Source organism: Desmodus rotundus, chromosome 7 (genome assembly GCF_022682495.2).
Source record: "Desmodus rotundus isolate HL8 chromosome 7, HLdesRot8A.1, whole genome shotgun sequence".
Taxonomy (NCBI): domain Eukaryota; kingdom Metazoa; phylum Chordata; class Mammalia; order Chiroptera; family Phyllostomidae; genus Desmodus; species Desmodus rotundus.
The window spans coordinates 136,704,724-136,721,044 of record NC_071393.1 but is presented as its reverse complement, the minus strand read 5'-3'; positions in this window follow the sequence as shown (position 1 = coordinate 136,721,044).

Genomic DNA, 16,321 nt, shown 5'->3' with positions numbered 1-16,321 from the left:
GCGCTTCCTCCTCCGCACCCCCTCACGCCCCTCTTTCAGGTTTTAGTTGGCACTTATTATTCGGGGAGCTGTGAGAATGAGTGCTGATGAAATATTAGGGGCTGGCGGGGTGAAGAAAGCACAGACAGAGAGGCTATCACCGCTTTATTAGGTCTTCAGACGGCCTCCCGCCACGCACTGGTCTCAGCCCTGCGAAACTGATTCATCGACAAAAGCAGCCATTTAAAATTCAAAAGCCTGTGCTCTGGGAGCCCAGCTCCCTCCTCCCCAGATTTACGGGCTGCAGAGAGGCACGCCGGTGTCTCTGGTTCTTTTTTAAGGATGATCTACAGTGAGGAGTTGGCCACTCCTCCTGGAGAGCACGCTCACGGGGCTCCATAGCCGCAGGTGGGCCCAGTCTGCTCCGCAGGCAGGCGCCCCTGCGGACCCCATCCAGGTTGATGCCCCACCCCCCCAGGGGGGGCAGCAAGGTGGGCCCTCCCACATAGGAGCCACATTGGGGGAATTCATCCCTAGTCACCGGGGCTCTGGCCACCTCTCCACTCAAACCAGCGGCCAGCAGACAGACATCTGTAGTCTAGAACCCTGAGCCCGACAGACAGCTTGCAGATGGGAGGGGAGCTGGGAGGGGCCAGGGCAAGGGGACTGGGAAGCAAGCTCTCACGTTCTAGAACATGGGTGTGGGCCACTCAGCAGCCCGAGGGCAGCGCCCAGAGGGGCTCGAGTTGACAATAACGAGGGAGAAGGTAGGAATATGCTGCGGGGCAGGGCCGGGAGTGGAGCAGAAGTCCCCTGTGCCATCCGGGGGCTGCAGAGTGGCCACCGAAGGAGCCAGGGAGCCAGGAGAGTTGTGTCCGGGAGCCCCGGCTGAGGCCAGACCCTGGCTGGGGGTGGGGAACCTCCAGGTGCTTCTGGCCCGTGGAGGGACAGCAGGAGGCCCAGGGCACATGGCAAAGAACCGTGGCCACTTGCAGTGAGCTGGGGGGACACAGGAGGGCCCTGCAAGCCCCAAGCCTTGGGCCTCCGGAGCCCCTGCCCCCAGGTTAGCCCGGACCCAGCCAGACCCCTGCCTGTGGACGCGGCCCCCCGGGGGGCTGGACTGCAGCCCTGGACCCCATCGAGGTAGAGCCAGGACCCTCTGCCAAGCTTCAGGTCTCCATTTTAATTAGGCTCTCTTATTTTTAAACTTTAATTATATAATAAGTGACACTAAGAAACCATCATTAAATTTTAAGCTTTTGTAATAATAGCATTTATTACACTTTGATAGCATTTATTAGATGACTTTGTAACTATGATTTTTTATTACTCGATCCGTGTTCTTTTATGATGGCACAGCGAGAGTTTTAATATCCAATTACGGCGCCGGGCCACCCCCAAACACCTCTACACACCAGCGTGTGACAGTGGGGTCCCTGGCGCCCCGACAGGCCGCCACCCACTGAGGTGCCCCTGGGCAGCCGGACAGACTGCATCTATGAGTGTGTGTCCAGCTGGCCTGGGCACACCCCGAGGTCCCCAGGGCCTGCACCCCAGCCCTGAGCAGCGCCCACTCCGCCTGCCCACTGCCTACAGAGTTGGTAGCTCTGCTGGCCTCCCACCCACAGGGAAGGCTGCTGGGCCTCAGGTTTGGACACCTGGACTTGGGGAACACCTGGACTGGGAGGACCCCTGCAGGAAATGGGATTTCTCGTCGGACCCTCTTTCTTTACAGACCACGCCCACAGAGCCTCCCAGCCACCGTTCTCCGGACAGAGGCTGCTCTGGGGCGTCCTGTGGAGGGGCCTGTGCAGGGTGGGGGGCTGCTCCCCCGATCGGAGCTCCCTCCCATCTGGCCTTAGGACCTGGGTTGTGAGCTTCCAGGGGCAGTGGACGGGCCCTAGACCCCTAGGAAAACGAATTCTAAGTGTTCCTGTTGCTGGGGGGCGGGGCCCCTCCCTTTGGCCTCCGAGGCCCCTCTGCGTTCCAGACCCTGTGACTTCGCCCCGGTGCCGGCCTCCGCTCAGCCTCCCAGACTGAGGCCCGTTCCGGGGCCACAGTCTCTTAGAAGTCCACTCAGGGATGAACCGGAAGGGCTCTGGCCACACCCCCACCCCCACCCCAGCCAGAGCCTCCTTCCTCCCCTCCCAGCTTGCCTAGGGCCCTCGCGAGTCCAGGCTGAGGCAGCCCCTCCCGGGAGCCCTGCCCTGCCCCTCGGGCAGCCCCTTCACCACCGCAGCCCTGCTCTGGGCGTGGTCTCGGGCTCTGACCCCTGCTCCCTAGGCAGGCCCCGGGGTAAGGCCCGGGTGCTGTGCCCTGAAGTCCGAGGCCCAGCAGCACCAGCTGGGTGGCGGGGCTGCTGCACCTGCAGGTGGTTTCAGCAGGGGCGGGACTCAGGGGATGAACGTTGGGGCTGGTCTCTGTGCTTGTCTCTGGAGCACGGAGAGGTGGCCGTCTGGCTACCTGGAGGCGCAGCCGGGCCCAGCAGGTCGGTCTTCTGCCTGCAGGGCTCATTCCCACGACTCAGCAGCCCCCCTGCGCCCTGGCAGGAGCCAATCATCATCCCAGAAATCATATTGTCACTGGGCCCACTCTGAGGAAACTCAGTTTCCCGCATCGAGGAAGATCGCCTCCTCATCCGTCTCTGCAGCGAGGTGGCACCCCGCTGCCCCCACCCGGCTGCTGCCCCGCCAGGCTCGTGATTCTGACTCGGCGAGGTGGGACCCCAACTCTGAGGGACCCCACAGATGTTCTGGCGGTTTGCGTGGACCACAAAATCTTCTCCATTTGCTGCGAAGCGAGTGAATATAAAACTGAGAAAAACAAGCCCCTTGGCAGAAAATGTCTGGTCATTCTGCCTACATACTTTAGGGGTCTCTTTCCATCCGTGGGACCCCTGGTGCCTGGAGAGGGCACCGCCTCCAGGGCGCTAACAAAGAACAGATGGAGAATCACAAGGCAGCTGGATGGCGCCCGCTCTCCATGCCTCGGTTTTCTCACCTGTGAAATGGGACCCTGCTGTTCCACGTTGCCCAGAAGTGTTTTTTAAAAACAGTAGAACTCGTGGTTTTCAGTGAATTTGCAGAGTTGTGAGATCAGAGCGTCACCATGATCTAATTTTGGACGGTTTTCCTCACCCAAAAAGACACCCCTACTGACCAGCATCATCCCCCACCCCACACCCATGCCTGGCAGCCACACACCCACCGGCTGTGTGTGCAGATTTGCTGTTCTGCACATTTCGTGCAGGCGGACGTGGCCGAGAGAGAAGGTGGGTGGTCAGAGGAGATTACTGTGCGCCCCACATCAGCTGGCGGGAGGCACGGGGGGCCCCGCCATGCCTGGTGGGGCGGCCGCAGGCGCAGCACCAGCCTCATGCGTCTCCAGCGTGGCTGCCTCCTCCCGGCTCTTCCCGCAGTCCCCGGGCCGCCTCAGGGCCAGCATCCACCAGCGGAGGCGGGCAGATAGACTGGAGAGGGCGGGCACGGAGCCACCTTCCCGAGCCTCCCTCTCCCCTTCCAGCCTGGAGGGTCACCTCTGACCCCTCTCAGACACCCCACGTGTCTGCCCTTGACTTGAGCTGAAGAGACCCGGTTGCCCCTGTGAAGGCCAAGGCCAAAGCTACTGGATTCTGGAACTTTGCAGAGGAAGGTGCGTCTTTGATTCTGCCAAGGACAGCGTGTTCTACACATCAGTCAAGGTTTTACAGTCACAAATTCTGCCTCAAAATGGCAAAAAGGGATCACTTTTCCGTCCCACGGCGCTGACCTATCAGGGACCAGTGGAGCAGAGTAATGAGAACAGCAAAGGAGGGTTCCAGGGATGCGGGCGCCGCCTCCCGGAACACGGTCCAGGCCCTCCGCGGGGTCCGCAGGGCCGGGAAGGGCCGGTCGAGGCGAAGGGAGTGACCAGTCCACCACAACGGTGCACGTTTCTTAAAAAGTAACTGGTGGACTTGCTCGCCCCTCCCTCCCCCCTTCCTCCCCGCCGCCCACCCCATCCACAGCCCACCCTTGGCCGGCGATCAGCATGTGAGTGGTCAGCTGGCACCCTCACGCTCAGGCGTCTCCACTGGCCCCAGACCACCAGTGCAAGTGCAGTTCACAGCGTCTGCCCTGTGCCGCCCTCTTCCCTGGGGAGGGGCTGGCCTTGAGCAGGAGAGTTCCAGGAGCCTGGCCACTCCGCCTGCCTGTTGCTAGGCTTCGCCCATTGTATACCGTTGTCTGGGAAACCTGAGCCCAGTGGGGGCAGCGGGGAAGGAAGGGGGCTGGCTTGCTGGCAGTGCTTGCCGGCAGTGCTGGCCTTGTCGTCCCAGAGAGGGGCTGGTGGCAGCAGCTCGGAGTGCGCCCGAGGCCTGGGACTGGGGAGGGGTGCAGGGTCCTTGGGCTCCGAGCCCAGGGCTGCCCCCCAGGTGGGGGGCAGGTGTGTCCCTGCAGCCCTGTGCTCCCCTGGACCAGCCCCTGCTTTGGTCTGGAAATGGGCAGGATTTGACTACAGACACTTGGATAAAGTCTTTGCTCCAGGGGTTGGTCCAGAGAGCCGCCGGATCGGGGAGCGTGGGGACGAGCAGATGCACAGTCTTTCAGGAGGGGCGGCGGTGGGTGGCAGCGGCCCCGATGCGTCACGCACCAGCATCGAGGGATCGGAGGGTGAGCGTGGCCTGGCAGGTTTTGTAGGTTTTGTCCTGGGAACATCAGCACGAAATGTCATCAGGAAATCACCTCCCAGCAGATCTTAGAAGTCGCTCTGCCCATCTTGGGAAGGAGTCAGCTCCAACCCCCTTTGGTGACGCCCCCAGGTAATCAGAGATGCAAGGGATCCCTTCCCCAGCGAAGGACACCGCCACAGGCTCGTCAGATCCCCCTCCCCAGGGTCGGAGTCGGCACGGGTGTCCTGGCTGCATCGCAGACAAGAGGAAGAGAGAGGGCTGAGGATGGGGAAGGGGACACGGCTTGTCCTTTATGTAGACAGGCCAACTTTCTGCATAGAACACCATCCAATTCGACAATTAGACTGGGAGGCCTGGTCTAAGGACACGTAAGAGTCCCCAGCACGGCTTGCTCCCCAGGAGCCCACACCCACTGGAAAAGGCAGCAGGAAAAACAGCCTCAGCACAGCGCTGGGCTGCTGAGGCGCTGGCCGCCACTACGGCCGGGAGACAGCTCCACTGTGGACACATCAGCAAGTTACTGGAGGCTGCAGATGGAGATTTGACTGTTGGAGAAATAAAGAGCAGGAGTAGAAAACTCAGTTTTAAACGTTCCCATTTCCTGTAGAGCAATCTATGAATTAAATGCAATTTCATGGAAAACCCCAACAGCGTTCCTCGTGGCTGCGGGTCAGGCGATCGCCGCTCCCTGGGGAGGCTGAAGGACCAGGGAGAGTCGGGCCAAGTTTGAAGAAGGAGCAGGGGACCTGTTCCGCCAACGTGGACAGACTCCAGCAGGTGGGGCTGAGCAAACGGCCAGTTGTGGGGCAGCAGAGGTGGCCGGGCCCGCGCCCACGGAGCCGCATGTTCCAGCTGCGTCCCCACAGCAACGGGGACCGGTGACCGCCCAGGCGAAGGCCACCCACAGAAGAGCACCAAGACTCAGGCCGAGCCCCGATGCTGTGCGGGGAGCACGTCTCGGTGGGCTGACGTCCTGCACACGCTCCCAGGGCTTTCGAACACTTGGAAGCGGCTCCCGGGCAGCGGCCGTGGCCCTCTCTCGGAGGGCAGAGAGATTTCTGAAGCAAGACCCGCACACGCAAACCACGGAACCGGAGTTGGATGAGGTTGCCTCGTCAGTAACAGCTTCTGAGCGATGAGCAGCACCGTAAACCCGAGGTAAAGACAAGCCACAGAGCAGGAGGGAGCGTCTGCTGCACACACAGCAGACAGGCGATGATCTCCCAGGGGCCACGAGAAGGAGCTCACACCAAGCAGTGAGACAACACAAGAGCGGAACCGGAACCGGCTGAAAAACCCGCCAGGGTCTGAACCGCAGCCGACCGCGGAGGGAACGGAGTTGCCTGCGGCCGTGAACGGGGACTCCCTCAGCCCTGCGACCAGGACACCGAGCTCAGCAGTGGCTTCACCGCCTTCACATTTGCAAGGACAAAGGTCCCCACCGTAGCCGCTGGGCGCACGGGCGCAGCCGAGGCTCCTGCGCAGCACCCCTCCCGGGGAAGGTGGAGCCTGGGGCCCCTGCCCCCGCAAGTCCTTCTGTCCTCCTGGACTCTGGACACTCTGCTGCACTTCGCACAGGGCCAGGCCGTGTGTGCGGGAGGGCCCCTCGGAGCAGCGGAAGGGCCAGGTGGGGAGGGAGGCGTGAGTGCGGCCCAGCGGTCCCTGCGGAGGGGCCGGCGGCTCTGCGCCGACCTGGCCACACACGTGCAGGGACGAGGGAGCCAGCGGCCCGTTGCACGCAGAGTCGAGGCTGCATGTGTGAAGTGTTACATCTTTACTGGAACAGCAGGTCTATTGCGGCGAAGACGGAAGCTTGGTGGAGCACACTGCTGCGGAGGAGAGGGATCGGTCGGGGCAGCCGGGGTCCCTCGGCCTCTTAACGTCCCGGTTCGACATCCTGACCCGTGCTGGCACCTGCTCACGTTTATCCGGGGCTGGGGCGGGCCCGGATGACCCTGCGTGACGCCCTCACTCCCCCGCACTTACACACTGGGACAGAGAACACGGATGGGGGCAGGGGGAGGGGACTAGGCAGAAAGAGGGGAAAATGTGCAGCAGGGAGGGAGCGAGGGGAAGGAGCCGCTTCAGAAGGGCAGGTGGGGAGGCCGCCGCGTGCAGCCTCAAGGACGCGTATTCATTCAACAGACAATGACTGAACGCCTGCCCAGGGTTGGCGGGGGCCCCCGGAGACGGCCCTGCCTCATGACGACAGGCAATCGGTGAGCGGGCCGCAAGGGCCAGGCGGGGCTTCCGAGTGTGCTGCCGAGACGGTGGAGGGCTGAACGCCACCCCACCGGTGGGATAGCTGCATGAGGGACTACACAGCAGCCGAGCTTCGGCCCAGGGCTGGGGGGTAGCCGTGCTGGGGGGAGAGGGGCGACCACAGGCTGGGCCAGGGGACAGCGTGGCGGCCAGGGCCTGAGTCAGCAGGCCATGCGGCCTCCCCAGCCAGACGTGGGCCCCGAGGTCTCGGCGCAGTTAGGAGAGACGCCTGTGCTCTCTCAGACAACCCAACCGCAATGACCGACGACGTTGACCGGGGCTCCCCCGGGCAGGGCAGGCGGCTCAGGCGCCCCTGTCTTGTCGCCCCCACCCAGCCCTGCCGGCCTCTCCACCACCTGCCCAGTGTTTGGATTATAGTTCTGTTTGATTTTAATCTGCTTCCGACTCGACCTGATTCCATCGAGTTCACAGGCGACTTCCGTCCCTTCCTGACGCATGTTCAGTCCGGCCTGACTGGACTGCCCTTCACTCCAGCACAATCCCAGGCCCAGTTTCCCTGTTGCCCAGTGCGCGTCCATGAGGCGGCCACGCGGCCAGGAGCAGCAGGGGGTGTGGGGGCCACGCAGCCCTGGCCATTGCGAGGCAGCACCCCGGCGGGAGGCACGCCGGCTCCCCACACACATTGCAGGGGCTGAGGGGTGTGCTGGCGCCCTGTGCCTCCAGGAAACACGTGTGAGCTCATGAAACCGCTTTCTCCTCTGCAGTCCACAGCCTGCCGCACGCCACATGCCCTGGGAGCTTCCGAGGGGACAGATGTACAAAAGGCGCCTAGAAATTTCCACATGTTCCGGGGGACACTGCTGCCGCGGGCAGGTTGTGGGCTGGGGTCCGGGCTGCGGATCTCATCCTGAGCTGGGTCTCCCAGGTGGACCCTGCGCCGGGTCCCAGCCTCCATGGGCCGCCCAGGAGCGCCGCAGTCTGGCCACCTGCCGCTCACTCTCAGCTGCCAGTGAACCATGGCGGTGTTCCAGAGTCCAGCCTGTGCCACAGCCAGCGAGTAGCCGGCACGTGTGCAGACGTAACTCCGGGGTCGGACGGACACAGAGGGCAGAGCGGGACTTTGTCCGAGTTTTGCAGCGAGCATTCCGGAGCATCTGGGGAAATGCCCCTCTGCGGGGACACATCGACAGTCTCTCCAGGGGGGCGCTGAAAAGCAAGACAAATGGAGAAACAAATCATCACAGTCCCCCGCCTTCCAGACAACCCAGCTCCATGCCGCTCGGAAAACGCCCCCGAAGCTGACTCGGGGGGGTCCTGGCAGCAGGAGCGGTTTGCACAGGACACGCGAGGATGCAAATTCCCTGCGTCGTCATTTGCACACCGACACGGACGGTTTGCTCTGCGATCGCTCACTGACCCTCCCCATAAACGCAGGGTCCCAGGGCCCCGGAATCGGCGCGGCGATAAGTTCCCCGTCTCAGTCCCGGCCCCCAGGATCGGGGAGCAACCCTTTCGGTAATTTACCAAGGCTGTTGAATTTTATAGTAAGAGTTTTTCAAACCAAGCTGGGTCCTAAACAATAATGACTTTTTAATGTGGCTCTGTGATTACATTGTCACAGTGAAATACGGGGTCTCGGTCCGCCTCCAAGAGGAGCCGGCGTGCGTGACTGGTGGGCGCAGGCCGGCGGGCCCAGTGAAGCAGTCTCCACCGATCAGCCTCTGGGCCACGTGGCCTGGCAGGCGAGGCCCGAGGCTGATGGTGGCGGCTTAAATTTCCGAGGACAGTTTGTAAACAAGTCCTTCCTCAGGCTCCGGAGCCGTGGCCAGGGCGGACACTGGTCTGGGGCCACCAGCTCATGTGGCTGCTTACAAGGACGTGACTAAAGACAGCTGACACTGAGTGGGCCACGCAGGGAGAGCTCCGTGGCCCTTGTGGCTGGTGGCCACCGTATGGGGCAGCGCGGACACAGGACACCCCCTCCGTCACACACGCTGTGCTGGATGGGCAGGGAAGGGTGAGGGGAAGGGTGCAGGGCCGCCCCTCGGACAATCATGGGTTCTCTCCCGCATTCTTTCCCCTCCTCCCTGGGCTCTGGTTCCTGCCGGGAGGGGCCCAGAGGTCCCGCAGCCCCGCACTTGGGGTCCTATTCACCCTGTTTCTGAACTGCCCAGTGACCCTGTTTGGGTGCCAGGGGCAACCCGAATGCCAGCAATGACCCAGCACTGCCTGAGGTGCCCAGGACGGGTGCCCCTCCCTCGGCGAGCCCAGGGGAAGCCCCAGGTGCCCGGTTGGCCCCCACAGCCGGCCAACAGCAGCCGCGGCCCTAGGGAGTCACCATGGCCCCCCTTATAGCCAGGCAGGGACCCCACAAGCCCGCAGCTCCATGATCTCCAGGGCAGGGAGGGTCCTCCTGCTTCTCCATCTCCTGCTTTCTGTGCCTCATTACAGTGGGGGGGCAGGGCAGCTTGTTTGGGGAGGGGACCTGGCCGCTGTAAGTCTGGCAGAGCCCGGTAGGGCCCATGGCCAGCAGCAAGGCCCCTCCTTCCTCGCCCCAGTTGAGGTAAGTTTGGAACCTGAGGCCTGGAGCTGGGGTCACCAGGCTGGCCCTGCCCCAGGCCACACAGGTGGGCACTGCGGTCCCTGCCCAAGGCCAGTGCTGCCCTGACTGGACCACCTGTGACCCCAGAGAAAGTGGGTGGCAGGACCCTGACATCACAGGACCGCTGAACAGGTAAATGAGCTAACCACCCGCATGCAGATGCCTGGCACCAAGAACGGGGTGGTTCTCTACGTTCCTTTTTGTATTTAATGTGAGTGTTCATTTGAAGCCACGGGACCCCTTTCAAAAGGAAAAAGGGTCCTCGAAGAAGCCTTAACGCCTCCTCCTTAACAAAGGAAAAAAGGAGTTAGTCAGGAGCCAGACCACCCCCCTGGAGCCAGCGGATAAGAGACAAGCCCGGTCAGCAAGGGACAGCAGACCCACCCTCGGGGCGGCAGCCGCTCGAGGGGTGGCGCTTCGGAAAGGAACACACGACGCCGGGTCTACGCGGCAACCCACAATCCGATTTCACAAACGGCCCTTATTAAAGTCGATTGGCGCATTGCGTAATAAAAGCAAATGAAGTCCTCCCTGTCTGCGGATAAATAATTTTCTTCCCACACCTAAGTGGGGGCATTAACTTAACAGGGAATGATCTAAATTATGTATTAAACCCAATTACTTTTTATTACTGTTTCCCATTAGGGCCCCTGATTGACTCACTGCGGGGGACGTCTCTCCATGTACCTAGTCCCTGGCCAGGCTGCCCACGGCACCCCTGGCGTAACTGAGCATGGCTGTCCTCTCCGTGCCCCCCGGCGAGGGCGGCTTTGCATCGGCTGAACGGCCGTGCGCAGAGTCACCCTCAGCAAAAACTTCGAGCTCGGAAATCTCCCTTCATCACGCGCTGTGCTCAGGGGACCGGGGGCCGTGGGTCCTGCCGGGCCTTGTAGCGTGATGCTGCCGTGACACAGCTAACTGTCCCCTGGCCCCAGCAGGGGACTCCGGCCACCAACACCCACGGTGGCAGCCGCCCCCTCGGCGAAGGGCTCTCCTGTTAACAGTCTGCATCCCTCTGGGAAGGGCTGTGTGGGTCCCCATCTTTGCTGGTTTGAGCAGCCTGATGGACCCCGTGGGTGGGGGGGCTGGCACACGGCAGGGCTGACTCCCACAGTCCTGGAGGCTGGAAGTCCGAGGTCAAGGTGCCATGGACTTGGCGTCCAGGGACGCCCTGCGCCGTGGCCTCAGGTGGTGGGGGGCAGGGAGCCCTCTGAAGCCCCTTCTACCAGGATACCAATCCCACTCAGGGGGGCCCCACCCCTGGACCTCACCGCCTCCCAAAGGCCCCACGGCCCTGGTGCAGGAAGGAGCGTTCCTTCACCGGAGATTCTCTGAGCCCGCCGGTATGACCAGCGGGCACTGGACCGCACTCACCCCGCATAGCCCATGACCACACCCTGAGGTTGGAACAGACCAGGATGGCTGCCTGGAGGAGTCAGCCTTCTTGTCCCAGCTCAGCGGCAGCTGACAAGGACAGCCAGGCTCCCGCCTGGGTCTGCACTCCCTGACCGGCGTCTTTGGGGCGGCCTCCCTGCTGGGGCAGACGGGATGGGCGTGCCCCCTGGGCCCAGCCCTCTCAGACCGGCCCTGGACTCTGCATTTCGTTTCTTTGATGAATGCTCCGAGGTTCAAAAAGGAAATTAATTTTACTTTTCCCTCCAAGCAGTTGTTAGAAAAGCTTTTAATGAACCCAGTAAAACCCAACTAATTATCCCAACGGCACCTCACTCTAAATAAAACTGACAGAGGCACGAAGAGGACGCGTACAATTCTCCTTAGTTTATTAAAACCCATTTATCACGTTTTATCCTAGAGGAAACGGATCCTATTAGTGTGATAATTTAACTAATATTTCCTGGCCGCATCTAATATTTAAGGGGAGTTTACTGATGTGAGAGTCGTAAGGCCTCACGCGGAGATGACGCTGCATTCTAATTACTTTTCTGGGGAGGAAGTCCGGGCTCAGTCCCCACGCGCGCGGGGTGCCCTGATGGGAAAGAACCCCCCTTCGTTCCAGGGGGGTCCGCCCCGGTGCTGCTCGGGGACGGTCTCGGCCTGGGGGTGGAGCCCCATGGCGTCCCCGTTCCTGTCCACTCCCTGGAGGACCACGCTGACCCCGGATTCTTGTCCCTGGAGCCCCCGAAGCTGGGCAGACGTGCCGAGTGTGGGCAGAAGTGTCCCTTCCTGTTTATTTTCAACCCAGACCCACATTCTGCCCAAAACCGGGTTTGAAAATTCAGCTTTACACACATGTCCTGCTCTGAGGTCGTTGTCCCAGATCACAGAGCGTCGCCCAGCCCCGCAGTGGGACCATCGAGTGTGTCCCTGAGTGCTCGTGGCTTCAGGATGAGCCCCAGGGTGGCTGTGCCCACACCTGTGTGCGTGTGTGTGTGTGGCTCCTTGGGGACTCGCCGGCCTCTGACTACATTAGACGAGGGGCACAGGGCGGTGTGCGGGGACGTTCGAGCTCTCGGCTGCGCAAGAGGACAAAGCAGCCCCCCGGCCCCTGACCGTGGGTGGGCCTGGGGGCGTCTGACCGTACTCCTCACACGGATGAGCTCACGGACAAGCTGGCTGTGGACGTGGCTGCTGCTCCGACGGAATCGGGCACGTTGCGTGGTTTGTCTGCGCCTCACTCTTTACGTGGACCCCGCATCATGGGGCGTCCGTGGCGCCCCCAGCGGGCCCGCCTCCTCGCAAGGGCTGCGTAGGGCTCTGCCCTGCAGCGTCTCAGCTGAGCCTCTTCCTTCCTCTTTCTGTCCCCAGCGGCTGCCGCGGCAGCTGGGCCCACAGTTCCCCTGCATCGGGTGCCCGTCACGCCCTAGCAGGTCCCTCTGAGGACGGGCTGGGTCAAAGGGACGCCCCTGGAGTTTTGGTGGCTGTTCCCAAACGGTTTTCTGAAAAGGCCGTTCCGCCGGGGCTGTTTCCTCACACCTGTATCATTGTTAGAAAGTATCAGTCCTTCACCATGCTCCCTCCAGTTTATGGGCGAAAAGCTCTCTCACTGAGGCTTTGCTGGCATGTCCGGGACTACCCGTGAAACCGAGCATTGTTATCCTTCTGTGCGTGTCTCCGCAGCTACTTCTTTAACCTGCAGGACCCACCTGTGCTCGCGACTTCGGAATCCACGGCTGTCTCCTCCCCCAGGGCGGCCCGCCCTGCCCGCTCTTGCTGGCGCATCCCAACCGCTCCCGGCGGCTTCCCGCCTGCTCCGTGTGCCGGGTTTCCACTGTCCCACCTGCGGCTCACTCACAAGTGGGTCTCAGTTTGCGGGTCGGATCACACCGGGTCAGGGCCCCACCGCGTGCGGGTCCCTGGGGGGCGGCCCCGGCACTTCTAGCACATCGGTTTTCACACGTAAGAGCGGGTCTCTCTCCCCGTTCACCTAGGTCTTCCCATGTCTGCCCGAGGCGTTGACGGCTTCCTCGCACAGGTTCCGTGAGTGTTTCTGTTGGTCCCCCCGAGGGCGTCTTACAGTTTTCTAGCTGCTGCAGCTGTGACGGCTCATTTCAGACGGCGCCCGTGGGGCAGCCGTGGACTTTGAGAAGGGCTTGTCTCCGGCGGTCTCACTGAACGCTCACCCGCGCTGTGGTTTTCTTGGATTCACTGTTACTGCTAGCAAGCCAAGTGTCTGCCTCTTTGCAGCTCTTAGAAGTCACAGTGCTCTGACGTGGGCCTGAGACGTGGGGCGGGCGTGGCCTTCGTCTTCCTTCAGGTTGTGACAAGCACCTCCAACGTCCCGAGGAGTGGGTCCCGCCACTCCCAGCCTGGGAAGAACCTTCACCCTAACGCACGCGTCTTTGGCAAGTACGGACCTGAGCCGTGTTTTTTCTGCTTTGATGAACGACAACGAACAATGTTAGTGTTTTCACACATGGAATATGCCAAAAAAAAACCTTCCTCCAGGTTCCAGCTCCCCAAGGGCGGCATCTGTGTCCTGGAGCGCATGCTCCCATTGCTGGAAACGCTGGGTCCTGCAGATGAGGGCAGCTGCCCAGCTGTGTGCCCAGCTGGTGCCCAGGTGTCTGCCCAGCTGGCTGCCCAGGTGTCCTGGAAGCACTGCGAGGAGGAGGCCGGAGCTGCGGGCAGGGCTGTGGGGAAGCATCACCTGCACATTCAGACGTCATACCCACGTATATGACCCATTGATCTACTTTTATTATTGTTTTCCTCCATAAACAGTGTTTGTGCGTCTTCAAGTTGCATAAATGGTAAAACATGCAGGGTGCTTTTTTTACCCCACACCAAGTTTCTGAAATTTATCCACAGTGACTGACGTTAAGGCTGCGTTTCTTCTGACCGCAGTGGAAGATTCCGAGGTGGGAGCAGGCCCGGCAGCCCGCGGCTCCCCATGGGGATGCCCCTGGCTCCCACCCTCACCAACAGCAGTCCCGGCAGCCAGTCCGCATCCCCTGTGCAGCGGGAGCAGAGGTCCCTGAGCTGCCACGGACTCGCTGGGCCTACCGCCCCGTGAACTCCTTCTGAGCGGCCGGCACGTCCAGAGCGCTCAGCAAGTATCACCACGGCATTATCATCCTTATTGATTATTGACAAATCTCCGTGTGGGTGGAGCGTCTCCACTGGCTCACACACCCGCCCACCCACAGCGACGCAGCCCCATCGCGGGAGATTCACGGCTCGCACGCATCAAGCTTGTTAATTTTTTACCCTCTAATGGGTGAAAAACGGCATCTCGTTGCTCTAATTTGTGTTTCTCGCGTTGGCAGTGAAGTCGAGCATCTTTCCCCAGATTTGCTGGGCATTGTTCCGCCCGTGTTCACGGAGCCCAGCCCCTCCCCCGTTTCCGATTGGTGGCCTCTGTCTCATTGATTTTCAGGAATTATTTATGGATCTGGGGAGCCATTCTTTATCGTTCATGTGGGTTGCAAATACATCCTCCCAGGCGGAGGCTGGTATTTCTTGCTTTATTGATGGTATCCTTTGCTGAACAGAATTTTAAATTTTAATGTGCCTGCTACACGAAACTTGCGCTCATGTTCTGTGATGTTAGTGGGAAGTCCCGTGGTGTCTTCGGCAGTTCTGCATTTTGACACGGAGGTTTTTTCCCACCTGTAATTTTTTTTCCATGACAGGAGGTACTTTTTTCTGCTGTGTGAGCACCACATGCCGTTGCCCACTCTCCCGGGGAGGGCCACGTCCCTCCGTCATGTACCAAGTTCACGTGTATGACGGGTCTTGTCCCAGCTCTCTCTCCAGCACCATTGTCTGTCTGTCCTTAAGCCACATCATAACTGTAGGCTCATAAAATTAGTCTTGTTACCTGTGAGGTAAGCCCCTCCCCTTTATCTTCAGGGGTTTGTGGTCCTCTGGAGCCCCCTCTCTGCCTCACTCTGCCTTCTACCCACTCCTGTTGACGCAGACATTCCGCTCTGCAGGCTCTGCACACGTGTCCTCCCCAAGCTCTCAGTCCAGTCTCCTCATGCCTGGGAGCCCGGGACTCCATGCTTCAGCCCAGACACCGCCTCCAGGCAGTCTGCCGGGGTCTCAGAGGGCCGCCGCACCTCCTGCACTGCCTGTTTCAAGCCCACCGTTGCTTTATATACCATTCCACTTGGCTTTTGAGTTGCCGAGTTGGGAGTTCCTCTGTCAGAGCTGGAAGGAGTGTGCCCTGTAATCTCTACTTTGTATCGAAATGCCATCTGTCCGTTTTCAACGTAAAAATCGGCAAAGAGGCAAAGCAGGAAGATTTAGTGATACTTATGAAGCAGATCCAAATGTGTCAACCTCTGCAACGTGAAGGTCGGGGCTCAGCCTCAGGCCTGCGGGTGGGTGGCAGGGGCCGGGCCAGCCAAGGCAGGGCAGCCACATTCTCACTCTTTATAGGGGTGAGCCACGTCTTTGTGTCCCAAACGAAGGAATCAGGAAGCAGAGGCTTGGGCTGCGGTCCAGCGCTTCCTAGGACAAGGGGCACAAAGAGGAACGACCAGGGGAGGAGCTGCAGTGTGTGTGTGTGGGGGGGGCGTTGCTCCCCAGGCAGGTCCAGGGCTCAGCACCCGAGAGGTGAGGGGGGAGAGCAGGTGCGGCCCCTCGGGGAGTTCATAGGAAGTGACCCTCGTCAGCACCAGGAGCCCCTCCAGGTCCCGTTCCCAGAGGCCACCCCACAAGGTCCTGGACCTCCCTTTGTCATCTGCTTCCTGGAGTGACATGTAGCCCTCACCTGCCACCTGTTGGCCGTACCCGAAGGACAAGGGGAGCGGCCATCCCGGCGCAGGAGTGTTGGGCCTAGGGGGCTGGGGAGCCTCATCGGGCCCAGCTCCTCAGTTCTCCATCTGGGAAAAGTGAAATCCCGAGTGGGGGGCTGGGCTGGGGTCACTCACAAGGGTCACACACAAAGGGGAGGCCGAACCCCGAAGCTCCACCCCAGGAGGAAGGGTGCTGGCCCGGCCGGCAGACAGCATGGGGTGACTCGGCAGGAGCGGGGGCATATACGTGCGCATGAGCGCGTGTGACCCGCCCATGGGAGCATGTGTGTGTGCCTGTGTGCCCACGTGCGCACACCCATGGGAGTGTGTGTGTGTGCACGTGTGTGCTTCTACTCATAGCCATGTCTCGGCCTCACCCTGGGGCCCTTCAGGGACGCCTGAGCCCCAAGGCCGGCCGGCAGGCACCCCTGAGACAGGCAGGCGTGGGGAGACAGGGCGGGGGCCGGAGAGCCCTTCCGCACCAGCCAAAGCTCAGGACCCAGACGAGGAGAACAAAGGCGCCTGTCTGTCAGGGGGTGGGGCTACAGGATTCAAGACTGAACAGGGAGGGCTCTGATGTCATATTTGTCCTGGAATGCGGCTGTGCCCGACAGACTCCCCCCGTCCTTGCTCAGTGGGGAATAA